Below are 24,401 nucleotides of genomic sequence, written 5' to 3' on the forward strand. Positions count from 1 at the left end.
ATTGGCTCTTTGCCCTTCTTTTATACTACCTTTAGTTTATAAGTATAGAGCCTTTTTATTATTTTTAATTTTATTGTTACTTCTAGAATTGGAAATGGAATTAGTATTTAGAAAAAGAGTTATGTTCGTACGCGGTGCTTAAACTTAGAGTGGCGGGTGATCGGACAAGGGAATAGCAGCCTGAATTTTGCGCGCGCCCACTCTATATGATGCGTATCGCTATTCTGATTTCCCTTCTGAGTTTACCCGGGGGCGTTACTAAAGTCCCCTTCCATTGACCGTGCCGTTGTTGGAGTAGCGTCAGGTGCGTTCTAGAAGATGTCTGTATATATTAGGTGTAGTAAAAAGAAATCCATTATTTTTCCAATAGATGGCTTTAGTAATCTGTATCACGCATAGACGAGATACAGATTACTAAAGCCATCTATTGGAAAAATAATGGATTTCTTTTTACTACTCCTAATATTATTCGGGCCCGGTGGTGAGAATGTTCGAAAAATAATCATTGGACAAAATGAAGTTGCTGCGGACGTGACAACACCGAATGCTGATTGGTGAAAAACGGGTGATGTGGGTAAATTTTACCCCTATAACCAGTTTTTCACCAGCCGATTTTCAATCAGCGCTCTGTGTCAAAGTGCCGTTGCCGGGATGAGGATCCTGATCTTAATGCAGTTCAGTGTAGCGACAAAAAGCGAGCTTCTGATTGGAAGAGATATAGGTAGGTGAGACGTCTGGAAGGGTGAAGGGTATATAAGCGTTGTTGAAGTGATTTTTGCTTTGTCGTTGTCGACATCAGCGGCGGCGAACAGCCTCGTCGACGATGACGGCCTTCTATTAACTCCATTAGAGTCTCAAGCAGAGGCGTCAATTTCTTCCAATAGTGTAATTCGTGCACGACCATGAGACTCTCAAGGTATTGTGGTACCGAAGGACGCTCAGAATGGATACATTACAACTATCCAAAAACGACTTGAATATCTATGAAATAATTTGTTGCATAAAAATCTAAAAGGTATAGTTTTTATATGCGGTTTCTATCTCAAAGTTTGACATAAAACAACAAGTCAATGTTAATTTATATTAATTCCAAGCAATTGAAACCGTAAAGATATGTAAAATCATTTCCCGTAATTTTAACTAGCATCATCGCATTTGCTGTTTTAAAAATCTTGAAAACAGCGTGTATTTATACTTTCCGACACGTAAATGCAAGTAAATTATAGTAAATATCAGTTTTTTCGCAACTGAAAGTCACCATATCAGTAAATTGATGCACGAAGCTATATTTTTTTATTAGTATGGCTCTCCAAAACTAAGTTTTCGATTTAAATGGAAAATACAAAAATATTGTTTACAATTATAATTTATTGATAAGGAGTTCTTTTTGCCTATCAGCTTTATCTCAATCATAATTGAAGAGGATGTTAAAACTTTCAATTTATGAGTGGACAATTTCAGATCGATTTTATGAAAGCTCGACTAATCACACTCGGTTCATCATTCAGTTATATGTACATATACAACTTCGATTAAGTCGGCGAAATAGATTAACTTTCCATAGCACGTTTAGTAATAATACAGGGTGGGCCATCTATTGGTACGTTTTTAAAAATGCGATCAAATGAGCATACATTGATATTTTTTATTAATTTTTTTTTTGTTGTGAAGCTAAAAGTATCCGCGTCAAGAATGAAAAACGATTTCGTTCATGTGGCTCCCTCTACTGGCCTTACAGTATGCCATTCGGTCACCCCAATTATTAATGACATTTTGGACTACCTCGGCACCAATTTCACTCAAAACAGTCGTAATATAATGTCATCCACTAACATCCCTTTCTCACGAACTTTCCTCACCAATTTGCGTATAGCTCCTTCGGTGGGTGCTCTATCACGACCCATATTTCTTTTCAAAATTCGTACAGTTTCGGCGACACAGCACTGACTTTGAAAATAAGTTTTTAAAATTTCAAAACGCTCTTCAAGAGAAAACATGTTGTTTCGTGCCGCGGACGGTATGACTAATAAACTGTCAAAATTTCGGGTCTGTAGCTCGTTCGGTGTTGCCATACGACGAAATTCAAAAACGTACCAATAGATGGCCCACCCTGTAGTAGCAATATAACTATACTAATACAGGGTGGGCCATCTATTGGTACGTTTTTAAAAATGCGATCAAATGAGCATACATTGATATTTTTTATTAATTTTTTTGTTGTTGTGAAGCTAAAAGTATCCGCGTCAAGAATGAAAAACGATTTCGTTCATGTGGCTCCCTCTACTGGCCTTACAGTATGCCATTCGGTCACCCCAATTATTAATGACATTTTGGACTACCTCGGCGCCAATTTCACTCAAAACAGTCGTAATATAATGTCATCCACTAACATCCCTTTCTCACGAACTTTCCTCACCAATTTGCGTATAGCTCCTTCGGTGGGTGCTCTATCACGACCCATATTTCTTTTCAAAATTCGTACAGTTTCGGCGACACAGCACTGACTTTGAAAATAAGTTTTTAAAATTTCAAAACGCTCTTCAAGAGAAAACATGTTGTTTCGTGCCGCGGACGGTATGACTAATAAACTGTCAAAATTTCGGGTCTGTAGCTCGTTCGGTGTTGCCATACGACGAAATTCAAAAACGTACCAATAGATGGCCCACCCTGTATAAAATAAACGTAAACGGTAGTTTACATCGGTATTATAACACAAGTAGCTGTTACTCTAATAGCGAAGAATATAAACATATAAAACAGGTTTTAAGGGGCCGTATAAAAACGTACCGCTTGTATTGCCAACCTTTTGGCTACGCCAAAGCTTATAATCCAACCAAAAAATTATACAATACAATTATTTCTATTACATCATTAAGATGAAGGAGAGAACTTACGAAATCAGAGGGTACCTGTCCTAGAGGTGGAACCTCTGAAACCGATAAATTCACTTAGAATGATGAAATCGATCGCCCAGTATCAAATTCCACTTTTATATCGGCGAAAGTTGAAAAAATCATATATGAAGTTTTACGTTTGACGATGCGATGGCGGGAGAGGTAGAGAGCGAGGCAGTAAGAGTGGAGGAGGCAAGCCGCTGATCCTGTGGTCTCTGTAACTCTGCTCTTCGCATGGGATGACAAACACGAAGGAGAATAATAAAACAGGTCCTCCTGTCCTGGAAGAATGCTAAAAACAAGAGTCCTTATGAAGACTGAATGCTAAAAACAAGAGTCCTGATAAAGGTGAAAGGACTGCTGGGAGTCCTTTCTGACTCTTCGGAAATGTTCTTGAGTCATGTTGTTAGGCTTTCGAGCAGGAGAAAAAATAATAATGTTGCCCGGGTCATTCGATGACCTCCTTGTATATATACATATACCCGCCTTACAGGATCTCAAACGGGGAGCAACTTGTAGCGTTGCAAGTGTTAATGCGACGCTCTAGTCAGTTCTATTTTTCCGGTTTCTCTCTCTCTCTCTCCCTCTCTCTCTCTCTCTCTCTCTCTCTCTCTCTCTCTCTCTCTCTCTCTCTGATGTCATGGCGTTCTGCGTTCGTACCTTTTGTAATTCTCAACGATAGATTTTAAGTTAGTCCTCGATAAGATTAATCATCACTTTATTTTCATTGCGAGATCGGCATCGATTACTGCTCATGTCGTTAGATAATTATCCTCACCGTCAGATAAACGCTTATATCGAGATTTTTTCGTTTCTCGTATTCCTACTACAGATTTCATTATACTCTAAATGAATTTATCGGTTTCAGAAGTTCCACCTCTAGGGCAGAAACTCTCTAGTTTCTAACCTAGTAAAGCGATACCGACATCCAAGCTGTCGTATATATAACGCACCCAATTACGCCTCTACTCTTTCTATCTGTACGTTCCAAATCGAAATTTCATTTGATTTTATACTAAACCGCCTTATGACTAGCGATGATGTCAATAGAAAGAGAGATATCACATGAGACTAATTTTTCCAACGTGATCAACGACTTTGCTTCATCACAAGCGAGAAAAGTTTGTTTTTAAGATTATTATTTTATCATCAAAGGTTTTATTATAAAATGTTTTATTATAAAAGATTTTATTACAAATTTTATCATAGAACATAAAACTTTTATGTTATTTTATGTTTACATTATATATTCGAAATAAAATTTTTTTTATTATTTGAAATAAATTATTTAAAAATATATGAAAAGAAAGAGCATAAAGAACCACAGCACAAAATGTAGTTAGTGATATTTAATTATTCTTGCATATACGAATTACAATAAAAACATTAAACGTTTCGGCCACAATCTGGCCATCTTCAGTAAAATTAATAATATTCTTAAGACGCAGAGTTACATTAAGTCATTCATTCTCAAGAAATTTACTAAATCTCAGAAAATGAATATCAATGTACGAATAAAAATATATTTTCTGAAAACATGTCTAAAAGAACGTCTGATTCCGATACATATGTATAACTTTACACGCAAAAATAACCATAAATTGTTCCACTCTTCGGAAGAAAGAATTAACAGACTAAAACACGATTTTGTTTTTAAATATTTAAGAGTGGAATTGCAAGATGCTTATATACATCTGAAGCAGATCAAATTATTTACCTACTAAATTATTTACCACATGTAGAAAATTAGAAAAAATTTTACCCATTAATATTGCTGATTCTTTCTTCCGAAGACAAGAATTTAATTTTGACAATTTGCATGGCAGCAAGAATACAATAGAATTAATAGGAAAATAATTAACCTGCGTAATAAACAGATTTCCAGAGAATTATTTAACATTAAGAATATTAATTATAACATTATACAACGATCGGATTATGGGATGAGTGGTGAGGCCTCTGTTGCACCCTTGATTACAAAAAATGTTTTTGATAAAATGATCAAATAAAACAGATTCGGTTTACAATATCAAGATCGATCCTGGTAGCTTTAATACAAAATTTGATATCTCAAATACTAACGAGAAATGGCTCATTAATCTGAGTGAAGTTGACAGTCCAAGTAAAGCCAAAATAGTTTTACAATTGGGTCAGCATTTTAATTTATCTAATAATTTAACGAATAAAGAACGAATTACACGGGAGTTCATTAAACACGTTGAACATAATTTATTTAAAGCTGACGAAGATATTTGCAAATCGGTCAGAAATGAGACAACCTACATCCTCAAGTCTATTAATAATTGTGATACCGAATCAGCTGAAAATAGAATTGTGAAAGAGGGTGTAGGAGAGGTTAAACGATTCATCTCAGAGAATCCTGAGATGTTAATCACGAAAGCGGACAAAGGAAACACCACTGTGATCATGAATCGTGAAAATTATCGGGAAAAAAATGTATGAAATTCTTAACGATCAGATGACATATAAGGCAATAGATAAAGATCCTACAAACAAGATAAATTTAGTAATTAGGAATTTATTAAAAAATTGGAAAAATAAGGGGTACATTGACCCAAGCATATACAAAAAATTATATGTCTCTGATTGCGAACTTCCGAGATCTTACGGACTGCCAAAAATTCATAAAGAAGGTCATCCACTACGATTAATTGTTAGTTGCATTAATAGCGCCTTTTATCCACTCGCGACCTTCTTAAAAGAAATTATTGATAAGAGTAATAATAATAATTTTAGTTATGTTAAGGATAGTTATGATTTGGTTGACAAGTTTAATGGAAAGGTTATCGAAAAAAATTTTAATATCATATCATTCGACGTGGTCTCTATGTACACTAACATACCTACGGACTTAGTATTAAAAAGCATTGAATGTAGATGGAATTTGATTGAAAATAAGACTTCGATTACTTTGCATGAGTTTGTTAAAGCAGTGATGATCATAATTAACTCCATGTTTTTTAAATTTGACAAAAAAATATTTAAGCAAATTTTTGGCATGCCGATGGGCTCTCCTCTATCGCCTATACTAGCGAATATAGTCTTACAAGACTTAGAACAAGAAATTTTCACTACTAATAATATTATTAGGTGTTGGAATTAATTCGTAGCGTTTTACAAGTGATGGGAAGTACTTTCATTAATGTATTTTTTAATGCTCATGTGAAATAAATAACATTCTTTCATAAAAACGCTACGAATTAATTCCAACACCTAATATCTCTCTGTTTTATTTGCGATATGTCGATGACATTGTGTTAGCTGTACATGAGGAAAAGGTTGGGGAGGTTTTGGATTTGTTTAATTCATACCACGACAGACTTAAATTTACTGTTGATTTCGGCGATGAAAACGGTATCAATTTTTTAGACGTTAAAATAATGATTCAAGAAGGAAACATCATCTTTGATATGTATAAAAAACCGACAAATTCGGGGAGATATTTAAATTATTTCTCGAATCATCCATTAGTACATAAAAAGGGAGTAATCATTGGGCAGTTTGACAGAATTTTAATGTTGTCCCATCCCAAATTTCATGAAAAGAACATCTCGGATTTAATTCACACTCTTCTCAATAATGGCTATCCGCTCAAATTCTTATTTTCGACGATTAACAATAGAATAAAAACTTTGGAAAATAGAACTAATCGGGAAAAAAATCGTGAAGTAAATAATAATGATCATGATTCCAACAAGAAAAAATTTTTTACGATACCATACTTAAGTAAGGTTTCTGAGAAATTCAAAAAACTCACATATATTCATGAGTTTAATATAACTTATAAACCTATGAATAAATTAAATACAATTATTAAAACAGGAAAGGATCCCTTGCTTAAGGATGACCATTGCGGGGTAGTTTATAAGATTAATTGTTTGAATTGTGAATCGTCATATGTGGGCCAAACTAAGAGAAAATTAAAAACTTGTATTAAAGAACATAAAACTGATATTAAGAAATCTACTTCTGAGATATCAGTTGTTTCACGTCGCCGTGTGAATGAAATGCATGATTTTGATTGGGATAACATTAAAATTTTAGATACAGAACAATCATTGATGAAACGAAGAATTTCAGAAATGATACACATCAAAAACCAAATAAGTGGGATCAATAAACAAAGTGATACTGAAGGTTTGCCTGATGTTTATCTTCCTCTTCTAAAGAAAGATCTCCCTCGCACTTAATAAACAATTCTAGAACTTTCTAAACTATTTGACTCATGGATATAAATAGCCGAAAAATATGTGATACGACCAATAACAACACATAGTGTCACGACAAATTTCTATCTGTGAAATGAGTATACTTATAATTCATCGATTATTTTGCTATAAAACAGGTAATGTTTCCTTTGTTTTATTCTCCGTTTTAAAAGATATTAATAATTAAATAAATTATTGTAAATTAGAATCTGGAAATTCTCGTTCTACACTTTTTACTACATGACTTCTGACGTTCTAACATTATTATATGAAGCAGCGTCGCTTTGATGCAAACATGATCTTTACAATTATAACATACGAGGATTGAATTTGATTCCACTTGATGTAACTCTGCGTCTTAAGAATATTATTAATTTTACTGAAGATGGCCAAATTGTGGCCGAAACGTTTAATGTTTTTATTGTAATTCGTATATGCAAGAATAATTAAATATCACTAACTACATCTTGTGCTGTGGTTCTTTATGCTCTTTCTTTTCATATATTTTGAAATTATAACCACATTCATTTTTTATATTTTTTAAATTATTTAATTTCCAATTTTTCAAGAATCAGTCTCGCATTTTTATATCCAGGCTCGCTTTAAATAGCGCCGTCTAAAATCGACAATTACAGATCGCCGATTTCTCCGAATTGGCTTTATAGATCACCAAATCCTTTTACACAATAAAAGTATGAAAAAAAAAACACCAGTCACACTAAATTTGATGAAAAAATCGAGGAAAAAATAAAAAATTTACTTTATTTCAATTCTCACCTCAGGTTATTATTCCCTTAATGCAGAAATTCTGCAGGTTGTACATACCAAATGATACTTTCTCTGAAAGCACATGACATGCACAAACAACTCTAAGTTTGCGAAATTGTGATCGAAGGCCTAACAAAACAGATTTTTCAAAAAATTTAAATATTTTTTATATAACAATTACTTTTTTTATGTAACAATTACTTTTTTCCTCTTTTACAAATTCGAAAATTCTTTTTCACAATTAAAGTATAGGGTAACTTCGGTATATACGCCGCACTTATCAAAAACTTAATTTATTAAGTATTATTTACTATGTTTATAATAAACGAACTATATCAATAAAAATTTTGTACTGTCTACTATTATGAAAAAAATATTAGAAATCCGAAATATTTATTTTTTATATTAAAAAATAAACTTTTTGGAACCCTTGTATTTTTGCCGTATATCTCATAGGGGTGGGATATATGGCTACTCGTAGGGGAAGGGGAGATATATGCTTATGAAAAATTTACGAATAATGCACATAAATAAAACATATAATGACACAATAACTTATAAAATATGTTTATAAAGTTTTATTAAAGAATAAGAATGGTAAATATGTATATGAAGTAATAAATAATAATTACAATCTTCTTACATATATTACAAGTGTTATAGCATGAGATATATATTTCACATAATGTTTTTATTGCATTTAGTGCACTGAATTCAATCTGTGCATTTTGTATGCTTTGGGCATAAATCCCGCTTGCTAAAAATGTCGTATATCCCAAATAGGGTGGGATATACAAGACAACAAACTAAACAAAGAATATGAAAGCAAAGCACTGTATTTTGCTACACAACATGCTTTACTATTCCACACGTATATATCACGAAATAATCACTAAGTCTTTTACACGCCCTACAATAATCATTTTATGTAGATTATAATTTATGATGGCATTACTTATTAGAGTAACAAATCGATTTAACTCACAATAACTCAGACAGGACGTCCTTGGGACGTCCATTTAAGGTTCATTTTAGGTCCATATGTCCATTTCTGAATGTAAAATTGTTTATGACTAAAAATGAATGTCCATTGGACATCCATTTCTGGACGTACTTAGGTTTTACCTATGTAGGATATTATATGGATGTCCATTTTCGGATTTAAATTCGAATATCCTAGAACATTTTATTATATAATATGTTCTTGAACGAAAATATTATTATCTTATACATTTATGCATTAATTATATTTCATCTTAATTGTATTTATAACACATATCATTCTTAAATACTATTTTTAAATATGTGACTAAAGCGCGGAGCACAAACTCTTGCATCACGCATAATGCATAAGGCATAAGAAAATTAACTGTTCAGAGTTTTTTTTTAAGGAAAGGAAGAAAATGAAGGACTTTGATTAGTTTATTTTCTTATACCTTATACGTTATGCAAGAGTGGAGTTATACATATATGATCTCTAAATATTTAAAATTTATATTTGTTTACATTATACAATGGTTACGTTCAGCAGACTTAACTGTTGTGGAGCGGATCCGTGAGCGCTCGCTGCTATTGGTATATTCTTTTAGATCATCCAATAGTAGCGAGCGCTCACAGATCCGCTCCGCAACAGTTGAGTTTGCTGCGACTAATGTAATCTACAAGATTCCTCTATCAGAAGTGTACATTGCATATATTGAATCCAATGCATCTCACAATCAGTAAAATTATTTAACATATCAATGCGCATGCTCTAATGCTCGACGCTTGACGTTCCCATGTAAAGGCGGAATTCCCATGACGGAAGTCCCATCATCAATACTGAGCCTCTATATTGTCTCCAAAGTCTAATCAAGCGTCGTAAACAACTTGCGACTTTAAAATTGATGCATCGGATTGGCTAATGCAATAAGCTTGCAACCTGCGACGCCTATGATACAACCAATGTTAAGGCTTAAGCTAAACAAGTGTTATCAGTGTCAAACGATGCGCACCTAATGGCGGAATTAGATATTCCGCCATGATCAGTGCTGGCCGGCATTAAGTATTTAAAAATTTTCTGCAGACATATAGTGTCTGTTCTTTCTACGTAAATTAATAAAATAAAGTGCAAATAGTTTTTCTGAACATTGTGTGTTATCTCGAAAATGCCTAGAAAGAACTAAATACCGTAAATATATTTTTTTGGATGATTCATTATCGATTCTATTGAGGTTAATTATCAAATCAACAAAGCAAATTTTTCTTTCTTACTATTTTTATAATGTAATTAAATTATATAGTTTTAATTTATATTTTATTAACGAGAAATAAGTATGCACTGTCAGCATTTGTTAATCTTACATATGCATTTTACGTGATTGTAAGTCCGAATCTACAATGAATAGGTTGTTCTAAAACCTGAAATATAAAGTGGTTAAAAAAAAAACTTAACAACCTTAATTTATATTTCAGATTCTGTGATATATTTTAAAGAAATTATACGGCAACAGCATCTCTTTAAAGCACACATTTGGCAACAAAGTGATAGCATAAGAGACATTGAAAATGTATTAGAGAAGCTTAATACAAATGACAATAATATAGTAAGCAATACCAAACAACAATCCCTTTTTCATTTCTGCAATATTCCAATACGAAATGAAAAGCAATTAGAGGAGCAAGTGGAGGTGTTTGAGATTGTTAATTCGGGAAAAGGTAAGAATTCTTTCGGTCGACCGACAGTGATTGTTGTTGAACGCACGCATGAGGTGAGCTCGTGATTTCATCTCGAGCATGATCTTAATCCTCGTAAAAGTCAGCGATTTGTCGTTCTTTGTTCATTGCAAAACAATTCGGTACACGCAAACAGGTACCGGCAACAGACCATCGAAAGTTCTAGAACAATTCAATTCGCGTCCGCGAGCGCCGCGCTCCGACGAATACGTCACGCGCTGTCATCAATCCCACGTACGGATTTTCTGTCGCGCATGACTGTTACGTTGAACGTCATTGGAAAAGAATCCAAAGCGCCAATCAATTTTGTATAACTAATGCCACGTGATAATTACGATTGTGGCAAAATTCTATTGGATTTTCTCAAGAAGAAAGCCCAGGCCGAAAGCAATAAGTGCTTCGATCTTCTTTTTCTTCTTAATGTTCAGAGTCTCGCTACTATATCGTATCGTAAAATCGCCGTGCTAACTGCTTAGTAAAACCGCTGTAAGAAAGATTTCTTCGAGAAGCGCCGAGAAAATCGCCGAGATTTTCTATCACCGCGATTCCGAATACAATTTGGAAAGGGTGACCGCATCTAATATTCTGTCAATTAATTCTATTTTTCTGAATTTGTAATTGCAAATATTAAAGAAAATTCTTTTGTTAAATTACAAAGAAACGGAGTTCTCTTTACTGTCGTGTGTTATATCAACCGTATGCCGTCCTCTCACTTTAATCTTTCCGCGCGGTGCATTCCCGCACAGAGGACTTTTTGAAAATTGATGAAAATTTTGATATATCGGTATATTGATGTATATAACTATCATATTATGTCATAAATCTGCAATTCCATATTGGTGCTTTATAGTGACGAAAATTTTTTAGATCTTAGAAACTTCAAAAGTTAGAGGAAAAAGTGCTTACGAATTCTGCTTGTAAAACGCAACTTGAGTCAAATTCTCACCAATGAACTAGCTGCTAAATACAGTTGGCTGGAAGGAAGAATAAATGTGTATACCGAATATTAAAGCTATCACAGTTATTAATCAGTACGTTTTTAATAATCTTTATATATTTGTTTTATAAAAACTGCTGATTTAAATGGATGTAGACAAATATTGTATATACTCTTTTCTGTTATATTGGGAGTACAAATTAGTTCCGTTTTCCAAAAGATGGCTCCGGCTGTTGTGAATGATTGATAGTGACAGCTGATTTTGACGTTTTCAGAGAGGTTAGACATCTGCTAATAATATTCAGTTTATATCAAGTTTCATACAAAAATCTTGATTTTTACTGTTTTAAATGTCGAATTTTGTTAACCAAGCAGCATTTGCGGGAGGTTCTAATTTTCTGCTTTAATTGGAAGAAAAGTGCAGCTGAAGCCTATCGAATGCTTGTCGAAGTTTATGGTGACACTGCTCCAACTGATAAATCATGTAGGGAATGGTTTCGACGTTTCAAGGATGGAGATTTCAGCGTTGAAGACAAGCCTCGCTCTGGACAACCAAAAAAATTCGAAGATAAAGAATTAGAGGCATTACTCGAAGAAGATCAGAGTCAAACGCAAGAGGAGCTTGCAGAATCATTGGGAGTAACTCAACAAGCCGTTTCTGCACGATTGAGGGCTATGGGAATAATTCAAAAACAAGGAAATTGGGTGCCTTATGAACTGAAACTGAGAGACGTTGAAAGGCGATTTTTCATTTGTGAACAGCTGATTCAAAGCTGACAACAAAGAAAAGGTTTTTTGCATCGGATTGTGACTGGATATGAGAAGTGGATATTCTACAACAATTCCAAGAAGAAAAGATACTACGCTAAACTCGGTCAATCGTTGCCATCGATCTCAACATCAACACCAAAGCCGAACATTCATGGTTCGAAGATCATGCTCTGTATCTGGTGGGACCAAAAGGGTGTTGTTTACTATGAGCTGCTGAAACCTGGCGATTCCATTATGGGCGATCGGTGCAATTGATTCGTTTGAGCCGTGCATTGCGAGAAAAACGGCCGGAATACGAGCAAAGATAGGATAAAATTATTTTTCTTCATGACAATGCTCGGCCTCATGTCGCAAAAGTCGTAAAAAAATATTTGGAAACGCTCAAATGGGATGTTTTACCGCACCCGCCCTATTCTCTGGACATTGCTTCTTCTGATTACTGGTTGTTCCGAAGGATGCAGCACGATTTGGCAAGTCACCGGTTTACTTCTCCAAAATTGGATCGCCTCCAAAGACGAGTCATTTTTTTGAGATGGAATTTGAAAATTGCCTGAGAGATAGGAAAAAGTAGTAGCCAGCGATGGACAATAATCTTTTTTAATTAATCTGTTCATTCGTTTTGTTTTGAAATAAATGCATTTTTGAATACAAAAAAACGGACCGAACTAATTTGTACTCCCAATAGCTACAGGCAAAAAGGTCAATACTACTTTTACAAGAAAGGATATCGAAGAAACAACAGAAAAATGGCTGAAAAGGGTGAAAGAAAGGTGTGATGCGGAACAAAAAAGATTGAATGCTCAAATGCAACCGGAAGATATATGAAATTTTTTAAGCCTCTGATTTATCATTTGTAATGTAAGCTCTATTCCTATATACTAGACATGCAATATTTCGTCCATGCAATAGACGTCCTCACGTAACTAAGAAGAAATTTTTTAAGAATGTTTCGTACATAACATTATATTTTGTGTTATTAGATAGGCAATTAGAAAATTTATGAGATTTTTTAAGCCTCTGCTTTATGTTCTTATTCAGTTTAATCCGTTTATTTTTGAGTTTATTATTAATAAGTAATAGTTCTAGACACGCAATATTTTTGACGTCCTCACGTTGATAACTAATAAGTTTTTTAAAAATATTTCGCATATAACATTATATTTTGTGTCATTATATGGACAATTGAAAAATCTATGAGATTTTTGAAGCCTCTGCTTTATGTTCTTATTTAATTTAGTCTGTTAGTCTTATTTTTGAGATTATTATTAATAAATAATAGTTCTAGACACGCAATATTTTTAACGTCCTCATATTGATAAAATGTTTTCGAAGATTGTTTTCTATATAATATATATTAATAAAAGGTAGTAAAGAAGGGCAAATGGACTACATTTTACATTTTTTTCTCGTTGTGTATTATTGGACTCTCAACGGATTTACTAAGATACATTATCATATTATTAATTTTTATGTGTTTAATATTAATTCTTTTTGTTTACAGTTACTTTTCCAGAATTTTCTTATGACTTTGTTAATTCTTGATAAAAATGATTCGCAGCGTATTACACAGAAAGAAGAAATTTTATATTAAGGAATTGCAAGAATATTGTATTATACGTTATTGGCTCTTTGCCCTTCTCTTATACTACCTTTTATTAATATATATTATATAGAAAACAATCTTCGAAAACATTTTATCAATATGAGGACGTTAAAAATATTGCGTGTCTAGAACTATTATTTATTAATAATAATCTCAAAAATAAGACTAACAGACTAAATTAAATAAGAACATAAAGCAGAGGCTTCAAAAATCTCATAGATTTTTCAATTGTCCATATAATGACACAAAATATAATGTTATATGCGAAATATTTTTAAAAAACTTATTAGTTATCAACGTGAGGACGTCAAAAATATTGCGTGTCTAGAACTATTACTTATTAATAATAAACTCAAAAATAAACGGATTAAACTGAATAAGAACATAAAGCAGAGGCTTAAAAAATCTCATAAATTTTCTAATTGCCTATCTAATAACACAAAATATAATGTTATGTACGAAACATTCTTAAAAAATTTCTTCTTAGTTACGTGAGGACGTCTATTGCATGGACGAAATATTGCATGTCTAGTATATAGGAATAGAGCTTACATTACAAATGATAAATCAGAGGCTTAAAAAATTTCATATATCTTCCGGTTGCATTTGAGCATTCAATCTTTTTTGTTCCGCATCACACCTTTCTTTCACCCTTTTCAGCCATTTTTCTGTTGTTTCTTCGATATCCTTTCTTGTAAAAGTAGTATTGACCTTTTTGCCTGTAGCTATTGGGAGTACAAATTAGTTCGGTCCGTTTTTTTGTATTCAAAAATGCATTTATTTCAAAACAAAACGAATGAACAGATTAATTAAAAAAGATTATTGTCCATCGCTGGCTACTACTTTTTCCTATCTCTCAGGCAATTTTCAAATTCCATCTCAAAAAAATGACTCGTCTTTGGAGGCGATCCAATTTTGGAGAAGTAAACCGGTGACTTGCCAAATCGTGCTGCATCCTTCGGAACAACCAGTAATCAGAAGAAGCAATGTCCAGAGAATAGGGCGGGTGCGGTAAAACATCCCATTTGAGCGTTTCCAAATATTTTTTTACGACTTTTGCGACATGAGGCCGAGCATTGTCATGAAGAAAAATAATTTTATCCTATCTTTGCTCGTATTCCGGCCGTTTTTCTCGCAATGCACGGCTCAAACGAATCAATTGCACCGATCGCCCATAATGGAATCGCCAGGTTTCAGCAGCTCATAGTAAACAACACCCTTTTGGTCCCACCAGATACAGAGCATGATCTTCGAACCATGAATGTTCGGCTTTGGTGTTGATGTTGAGATCGATGGCAACGATTGACCGAGTTTAGCGTAGTATCTTTTCTTCTTGGAATTGTTGTAGAATATCCACTTCTCATATCCAGTCACAATCCGATGCAAAAAACCTTTTCTTTGTTGTCAGCTTTGAATCAGCTGTTCACAAATGAAAAATCGCCTTTCAACGTCTCTCAGTTTCAGTTCATAAGGCACCCAATTTCCTTGTTTTTGAATTATTCCCATAGCCCTCAATCGTGCAGAAACGGCTTGTTGAGTTACTCCCAATGATTCTGCAAGCTCCTCTTGCGTTTGACTCTGATCTTCTTCGAGTAATGCCTCTAATTCTTTATCTTCGAATTTTTTTGGTTGTCCAGAGCGAGGCTTGTCTTCAACGCTGAAATCTCCATCCTTGAAACGTCGAAACCATTCCCTACATGATTTATCAGTTGGAGCAGTGTCACCATAAACTTCGACAAGCATTCGATAGGCTTCAGCTGCACTTTTCTTCCAATTAAAGCAGAAAATTAGAACCTCCCGCAAATGCTGCTTGGTTAACAAAATTCGACATTTAAAACAGTAAAAATCAAGATTTTTGTATGAAACTTGATATAAACTGAATATTATTAGCAGATGTCTAACCTCTCTGAAAACGTCAAAATCAGCTGTCACTATCAATCATTCACAACAGCCGGAGCCATCTTTTGGAAAACGGAACTAATTTGTACTCCCAATATAACAGAAAAGAGTATATACAATATTTGTCTACATCCATTTAAATCAGCAGTTTTTATAAAACAAATATATAAAGATTATTAAAAACGTACTGATTAATAACTGTGATAGCTTTAATATTCGGTATACACATTTATTCTTCCTTCCAGCCAACTGTATTTAGCAGCTAGTTCATTGGTGAGAATTTGACTCAAGTTGCGTTTTACAAGCAGAATTCGTAAGCACTTTTTCCTCTAACTTTTGAAGTTTCTAAGATCTAAAAAATTTTCGTCACTATAAAGCACCAATATGGAATTGCAGATTTATGACATAATATGATAGTTATATACATCAATATACCGATATATCAAAATTTTCATCAATTTTCAAAAAGTCCTCCACTTGCTCCTCTAACTGCTTTTCATTTCGCATTGGAATATTGCAGGAATGAAAAAGGGATTGTTGTTTGGTATTGCTTACTATATTATTGTCATTTGTATTAAGCTTCTCTAATATTGTACATTTTCAATGTCTCTTATGCTATCACTTTGTTGCCAAATATGTGCTTTAAAGAGATGCTGTTGCCGTATAATTTCTTTAAAATATATCACAGAATCTGAAATATAAATTAAGGTTAAGTTTTTTTTTTAACCAATTTATATTTCAGGTTTTAGAACAACCTACTCATTGTAGATCCGGACTTACAATCACATATTTTATTTTAATTGTTTTGTATTAGTTTTGCTTATTTAAATTATAATTCTTTTATATAATATATATTTATATAATATATAGTTTTTAAATTAATATAAACGATTAAAGTTCTCTATATATATAATCACAAAGTTGAAATTTCGCGCGCTCAGGGCTCTCTCAGCAACTTCAAAATTATCATATTAGAGAACTTTAATCACTATTAATTTAAAAACTATTATAGCCTCAACATTTTCGTGGATTAGGATTTTCATCTCAAAATGATCTCAGAAATCTGTTATTAACGGCGATTAGCACGATCTAGGACACCCTGTCTATATATGGACGTTCGATAGATATCTATTGATCTATGTATCAGTCATCACATGTGTTCCACAGAATGTCTGAAACATATCACATGTTTAAAATTTTAATTAAATCTATAGATTTTAATCAAACGTCTGATTTATGTCTAATTAAAGTCCATCAAATAGTCATTATAGGTCCGGCATGAACATATTTCATAGATGTCATTCTATAGATGTCCAGCGGAGTTTCAAACGTACTTCGAATGTATATCCAACAAATGTCCGGCGAATTTTAATTGGACGTCCATCAGACTTTCGAATGTTCACAAACGAACGTTCGATGGACGTCCAGTGGACGTCCATGTGCTATCTGGGAATTTCATTAATATTGTATTAACAATAAGAAGCTGAACACAATAACATAACACAGTACTAATATATATAAAGGCATGTAACAGAGTAGTTACAAGAAAATTATCCCCAGTCCTATTTTTTCTGACTTCTGCAGCGTAAATCCCAGCGCGTCGTATTTGCCGGAGTTACCCTACTATTAATACCTGTCTGTAAAGTAGAATTTATTTCGAGTATGACAAAAAATTTTGAAATTAAAATTTTAAGAAAAATTTTTTGTCGTTCTCGGCATAAATTCCATCTCTCAGACGCTTATTAATATGCATATTTTAATCCTGGAAAAGAATTTTCGAATCTGTAAAAGAGGAAAAAATAATTTTTAAATAAAAATTATGATTAGCTGGTAATACAAATGATTTTAGGATTCTCTAAAGACGTGTGACATTGTTCCGAAAAGTTAGTATTTTAAAAATTCGGTAACTTTCTTCTCACTGTATAAATCCTATACAATATAATACTATACAAATCAAAGCACATTTTGCACAACAAAAAATATTTTGAAGTGCAAAGAACGAAATATCCAAAAAATATTAAAAATAGATATTGATATTGACTTTTGCCGACTATGAATGTTTTAAGTATTTTTGAAAGTATATTGATGTTCGAGATCGGTAATTAAAAAAAAAAGGTAAGAATTCCTTCGGTCGACCGACAGTAATTGTTATTGAACGCACGCACAAGGCGAGCTCGTGATTTCATCTCGAACCTGACTTTAAGCCTCATCAAAGTCAGAGATTCATTGTTCTTTAGCCTTTTCAAAACAATTCGGTTTACGCAAACAGGCACCGGCAACGGACCATCGAAAGTTCTAGAACAATTCAACTCGCGCACGCGAGCGCCGCGCTCCGACGAATACGTCACGCGCTATCACCAATCCCGCGTACGGATTTTCTGTCGCGCATGACTGTTACGTTGAACGTCGCTAGAAAAGAATCGAAAGCGCCAATCAATTTTGTACAACCAATGCCACGTGATAATTACGATTGTGGCTAAATTTAATTGGCTTTCTCTCAAGAAGAAAGCCCGGACCGGAAGTAATAAATGCTTCGATCTCGCCGGTCCTCAGGGCAGATTGAGCAGATTGCGCAGATTGCTAAAATAGTCTACACCGCTTATACCGTCTACACCGCTTAGAATTCTTAGACTTCTCAGAGTTCTTATTTCTAAAAGTTCTTCGAGTTCTTAGAATCCTAGTCTCGCTACTATACCGCTTCGTTAAATCGCCGCGTTAACCGCTTAGTGAAATCGCGATAAAACGACTCTTTCCGAGAAAATCGCCGAGATTTTCCATCACCGCGATTCCAAATACAATTTTGGAAAAGGTGACCGCATTTGATATTTTGTTAATCTAATTTTTAATTAATTATATTTTTTGATTCTGTAACTGATTATATTAAAGAAAATTCTTTTGTTAAATTAAATGAAACGGAGTTCTTTTCACTGACGTGCATCATATCAACCTTGTGCCGTTTTCTCACTCGAATCTTTCCACGCGGTGCGCTCTCGCACAATTATACATAATTCAATTATTAGAATCGCGTAAAAATGATGCACGGAAATATGCGTATTAAAACAGCTCACTACAAATCGCAAATTTCCGATTTTGATCGCATCACATAATTTCGAAAAATAAAATTGGACGGGCAATTATCACCCAGCATTGATTAAGTCTTGGACTTCCAATTATAACCGCGTAAAAGTAATGCGCGGAAATGCGTATCAAAACTGTTCACTACATGTCACAGATTTCTTACTTTCATGTGTTTACATAATTTCGAAAAGTAAAATTGGATGGGCAGTTATCACTCAATCTTGATTGCACACACAGCATGTAATATTGTAATAATCTTGCAGTAATATTACAAATATTTGCTGTGATATTGCATGGTAATATGTCAGTAATACAGGGTCCGGCAAAATAATCTCCCACATTTTAATCAGTGGCGGTGCAAAATGTGGAAGATTATTTTGCCGGACCCTGTATTGTATACTAAATGTCGCTCCAACATTAAGTGTCCGCAAATTCAGCGCATGTTTCTGTATTTTTTAAATATAACTATAATATTAGGCAATATTTTCGCATATTATGCTAATATTTTGCGATATTGCGATAGTATTTCTAATTACTGTAGTAATATTGCAATATTATATAGTAATATACAAATAATATCGCTACAATAATAAATGTCAACAAAAATTTATCGTAAGAATATTTCTGCGATATTTCTGCAATATTGTAGCAACATTAGGATCTATTACAATAATTAATCCAGTTTTATTAATTGTTAAAATATTATTACTTATTACACTCTAAAGTATACATATGATAAAGTTAAAAAAAACATTAGGAGGTCTAGAAAGCACTCCCAAAAAAGGTTGGGAATATCCGGAAGACACACTAACTCGATTTGCGTATTCCTTTTTATAGGACTGCTGAACGTTTTCTTTTTGAGTAGCGTGTCCCTCTCTGAGCCGCGTGTTAACCCCTTCAGCACGAAATATTGCAGCACTATTGCAGCAATATTTCAATACTGCACAATATTACAAAATTTGCAACGATATTACTGCATTGTTGAAATTATAATATTTTATTACTTGTATAATAGAAATAATATTAAAATATTGCAAAATATTGTAATTTTAATTTTTAGAAAATATTGCAATATATTGTTGCAATATTACAATACAATTTAATAAATAAGTATATGGGCCCGTCACGAAAAGGATACGCTTCTCGTAAGAAGAAAATGTCCAGAAGTTCTATAAGAAGTACATTAATACTCGTTTTTATAAGTCGAGTAAGCGAGTTTTCTGGAGATTCCCAAATCTTTTTGGATGTACTTTCTAGACCTCCGAATATTTTTTGATCATATGTATTTTGGAATATAATGTTAAGCAATAAATAAAAGTGGAATAATTATTGAAATACTACATAATTTTATAGCAACATATATGCAATATTTCTCTAAATATAATCTATTAAATTGTAATACTGCAACAGTAAATTGCAATATTTTCTACAAAATGTTTTCCAATACTTGCAATATATTTAATAAAATATAAAAATTTCAATCTTACAATCTTAATATGTTCTAATTTTTGAAATATTATGCATTATATAATATTATTATACAATATTATTTCAATATTTCATACTGTAGGGATAGTCATATTTAAACTCTTATATCCCAAAGACTATTGATTAAAATAAAAATTCATAAATAAACATTTTACTAAATTTTTCTAAACTTTCATTACTATTATATTGTATTTTAAACGGCGATTGTTGGAACATCGACTTGTATATATATATATATATATATATATATATATATATATATATATATATATATATTAGGTGTTGGAATTAATTCGTAGCGTTTTACAAGTGATGGGAAGTACTTTCATTAATGTATTTTTTAATGCTCATGTGAAATAAATAACATTCTTTCATTAAAAAACGCTACGAATTAATTCCAACACCTAATATTATATATATAATATATATTTCAACGATGTATTATTCGGCCCCGTGTATAATAAAAAAAATTGTAAATGCATATTAAATATAACTGCAATAAATACAAATAAAATATAAGACAGCTTATTTCTCATACAGCACAGAAGATTGAAGCAATATTGTTGCAATGTTGCAATATTGCAGATTGTAATGTAACATTGCAGAGATATTACCGAAATGTAAATTAACAATATGCCTACAAAATGTCAGTAATATACTTGTAATATTGTAATTCTTTAATTGTTACAATAATAATCACACAAAAATATAAGTTTTTATAATATTTATGTAGTATAGTCTTTTAGTTTACAGTCGTTTTTATGATATAATAATTAATATAATTAATATAATCCATTTTATATTTAAATAAAAAATTTATTGATCTATTTGAGGGTCATAGCTAAGTTTTATATTTATTTTAAATATGAAATCAAAAGATTGTATAATATCGAGTTTGGATACAATCAATGCATCGAATAAGACGATAAGCAATTAAGCTGCTGAAAACGATTTATCGAAATATTAATTATGTGATCGATGATATCGATGATATTTATACCTGCTGTGAACGCAAAAATAAATTAGCGCCTGAACTTTATTGATAAACTTTATATCGTCACTTTTTAATCGATTTCAATTGATTTGGAGTGGATTCGAATTAAAAAGAATCATTGCGATTAAATTAATCCATGATTAACTTACCAAAACGACTGACTGTATTATTATATTAATGTGGATAATATTTGTCGTGGATAATATTTGTGGATAATATAGTCACATTTAATTTTGCAATTTTAAACGACTTAGGGATGAATATGATTGTTCGCTCCAAAAGGGAAGTGGCTTAAGGATTGCAGCGCAAAAATCGAAAATGCTTGGAAGTAGTAGCGCATAAATAGCGCATAAATATCCTGTGTATTTGATTTTTCAAATCGATTGTTTTTAACGGATGGGGGGATTGACTGACTGCCTATTCAGTCCCCCCACAAAAAATTTTTTATTTGCGGATATGAATAGCACATAAATACCGCATTATTTCATAATTTTTTCATTAAGATTTGGTTAAGTGGTGGGGGGGGGGCAACTAGGCAGACGTCATTATCCTTACGAATAAATTTATCCTTCAGAATTAATACTATATTTATTGGAATATTTTATCATAAAAAATTGCTTTTGGAAAGCACATATCACTAGAAATACGATTTGTAGAAAAATTAAAGTGAGATATATGTGTAGAAATAGTTGTCATTTTAGAATCTTCGTAAAAAATTTATCCAAATACATTGCAATATTGCTGAAACGTTTTGTTGCAATATAACAAAAAACAAACATCTTAACATTATTGGAATTTTGTAATAACGATTCAACAACGTTTCGCGACCACCACGCAATATTATAATGTTTCAGTGAAATCATTCTGCAATGTTTCTGCAATCTTTCTGTACTGTATAGATTGTGAGTTACACTCAGCTTATATTCCTAATTTTTTTATATTTAATACTTATAATACCTAGATATTTAGTAATAAATCAAAACATAGTATTATTGAAATCATAGAAAGACGGCACTGCCGATAAAATTGTAATATTTCAAAAGGTAGTATAAAAGAAGGGCAACGAACCAATGACGCAAATAAAAAATATAATTCAGATAAGAAAACTTAATACGAAAACAATTAAAATACAATAAAATGAAACAAACGTTTCGACTCCAATTGAGTCATTTTCAATGCCATCATACAATAATATAAATGTCGTTCTAAATTAAAAATTAATACATAATCTTACAATATTCTTAAAATTAACAAATAATTCTTTCCTCTTTCGGTGTAATACGCTGTGAGTCATTTTTATCAAGAATTAACAAAGTCATAAGAAAGTTCTGGAAAAGTATACAAAAAGAATTAATATTAATATTAATCATATAAAAATTAAAAATATGATGATATACCTTAGTCAATCTGTTAAAAGTCCCATTATACACAACGAGAAAAAAATGTAAAATGTGGTCCATTTTGTGGTACAGTAAAATAGTCTTATTAATTTGATAGGTTATTAAAGCAAATTCGCAAAAGTAACGAGCATCTAACTTAAACGATGTCACACAACGAAATGTCAAACAGAAAAACATTATCGATAAACGGAAAAAGGAAAAATAGGAGGAAAAGGACAGAAGATGTTAGAAAGGAGAAAATGAATGTATAATGTCAGAATACAAATCCGGCAAAGACTCCGTGTCATTTTGTCTATTAATCCCATGCTTCTGTTTTTTAATATGAACCATTTCTGATATCAACCTTTTGTTGTATGAAGGCTCTATATCCAATATTTCTACTTTATCCCATTTAAAGTTATGATTCTCCACCATACGATGGTTGGAAATCACTGATGGAGGTTTTGAACTTATATTGATATCAGAAACATGTTCATGCAATCTGGTCTTTAATTATCTTTTAGTTTGGCCAACATAACTGGCATCACAATCATCACAGGATATTCTATAAACCACATTTTGACTCTGAACGTGTTCCAAATCATCCTTTCCTCTCCTTATAAAACTTCTCAATGTGTTAGGAATAGTAAAAGCCAATTTACAATTAAGCATATTAACAACAGGTATAAATCTTTCGGATATCGTATTAACATATGGAATCGTAAAGAACCTTCCCCCAGTGTCATCCTTATTCTTATTTAAATTATTAAACTTATTAATGTGATATTTTATTCTATTATGAATGGTCGAAAAAATAAAACTTAATGGATATCCATTCTGTAAAAAAACCTTAATAGCGTTAATCAAATTATTTTGTTGGAATAAATGGTTTTTGAATTTGAGCAATGTTGACATTCCTTTAGAGGTCCAATGTTTGCTTTAGTTGGGGAAGGCTTTGGGCTTCCCATTAACAAACACAATTTAGATAGAACATTAATAGAATTTATTAAAAATATTGAGAATAACATTATTGGCCGTCAGAAGAATTTAATTAACTTTGTCAGAAATAATAGTGTTTTAATTATTGATAAATTTCGGAATGATTTTCCTAAGAACGACTTGAATGACAAGCTGTTGTGCGATTGGGTAAGAACAACTAAACGATTTGTAAAAGATCATCCCGAGATTTTAATTTCAAAAGCTGATAAGGGGAATGTCACCGTTGCTCAGAATAAATTTGAGTACATATCTAAGATGGAATCGATGCTTTCGGATAAGAATACTTATAAATTAATAACGAAAGATCCTACTAAGAAACTTACGAGTGAGTTATGTAATTTGCTTGGAAGGTGGTAAGAGAGTAATAGATGATTTGACGTATCGGAGGTTGCGGACGACTGATGGGGTCATTCCTAGGGCGTATGGTGTTACTGAGATACACAAACAAAACCATCCTTTGAGAGTTATAGTCTCATCGGTAAATAGCCCGTTTTATAATTTGGCATTATTTTTGCATGGCATCATTGCAGACTCTTTACCGGAGACGCCCAGTCATATTAAAAACAGCTATGATTTGATCAAGAAACTTAAAGATGTTAAACTGGAATCAGATTCCGTTTTGGTTTCCTTGGATGTAGTATCCCTTT

The 24,401-nt window shown here is 32.5% G+C and overlaps 1 protein-coding gene and 1 pseudogene across 1 annotated transcript in view; both read right to left on the minus strand.

Moving 5' to 3' along the window:
• Window positions 1–24,401, minus strand: part of LOC105152417 (uncharacterized) — a 274,163-nt gene that overhangs the window by 113,278 nt on the left and 136,484 nt on the right. The gene's annotated exons all lie outside the window — the stretch shown is intronic.
• On the minus strand, window positions 14,503–18,059 carry LOC147908005 (uncharacterized; annotated as a pseudogene).

Source organism: Acromyrmex echinatior, chromosome 11, assembly GCF_024713525.1.
Source record: "Acromyrmex echinatior isolate Ae372 chromosome 11, ASM2471352v2, whole genome shotgun sequence".
Classification (NCBI taxonomy): domain Eukaryota; kingdom Metazoa; phylum Arthropoda; class Insecta; order Hymenoptera; family Formicidae; genus Acromyrmex; species Acromyrmex echinatior.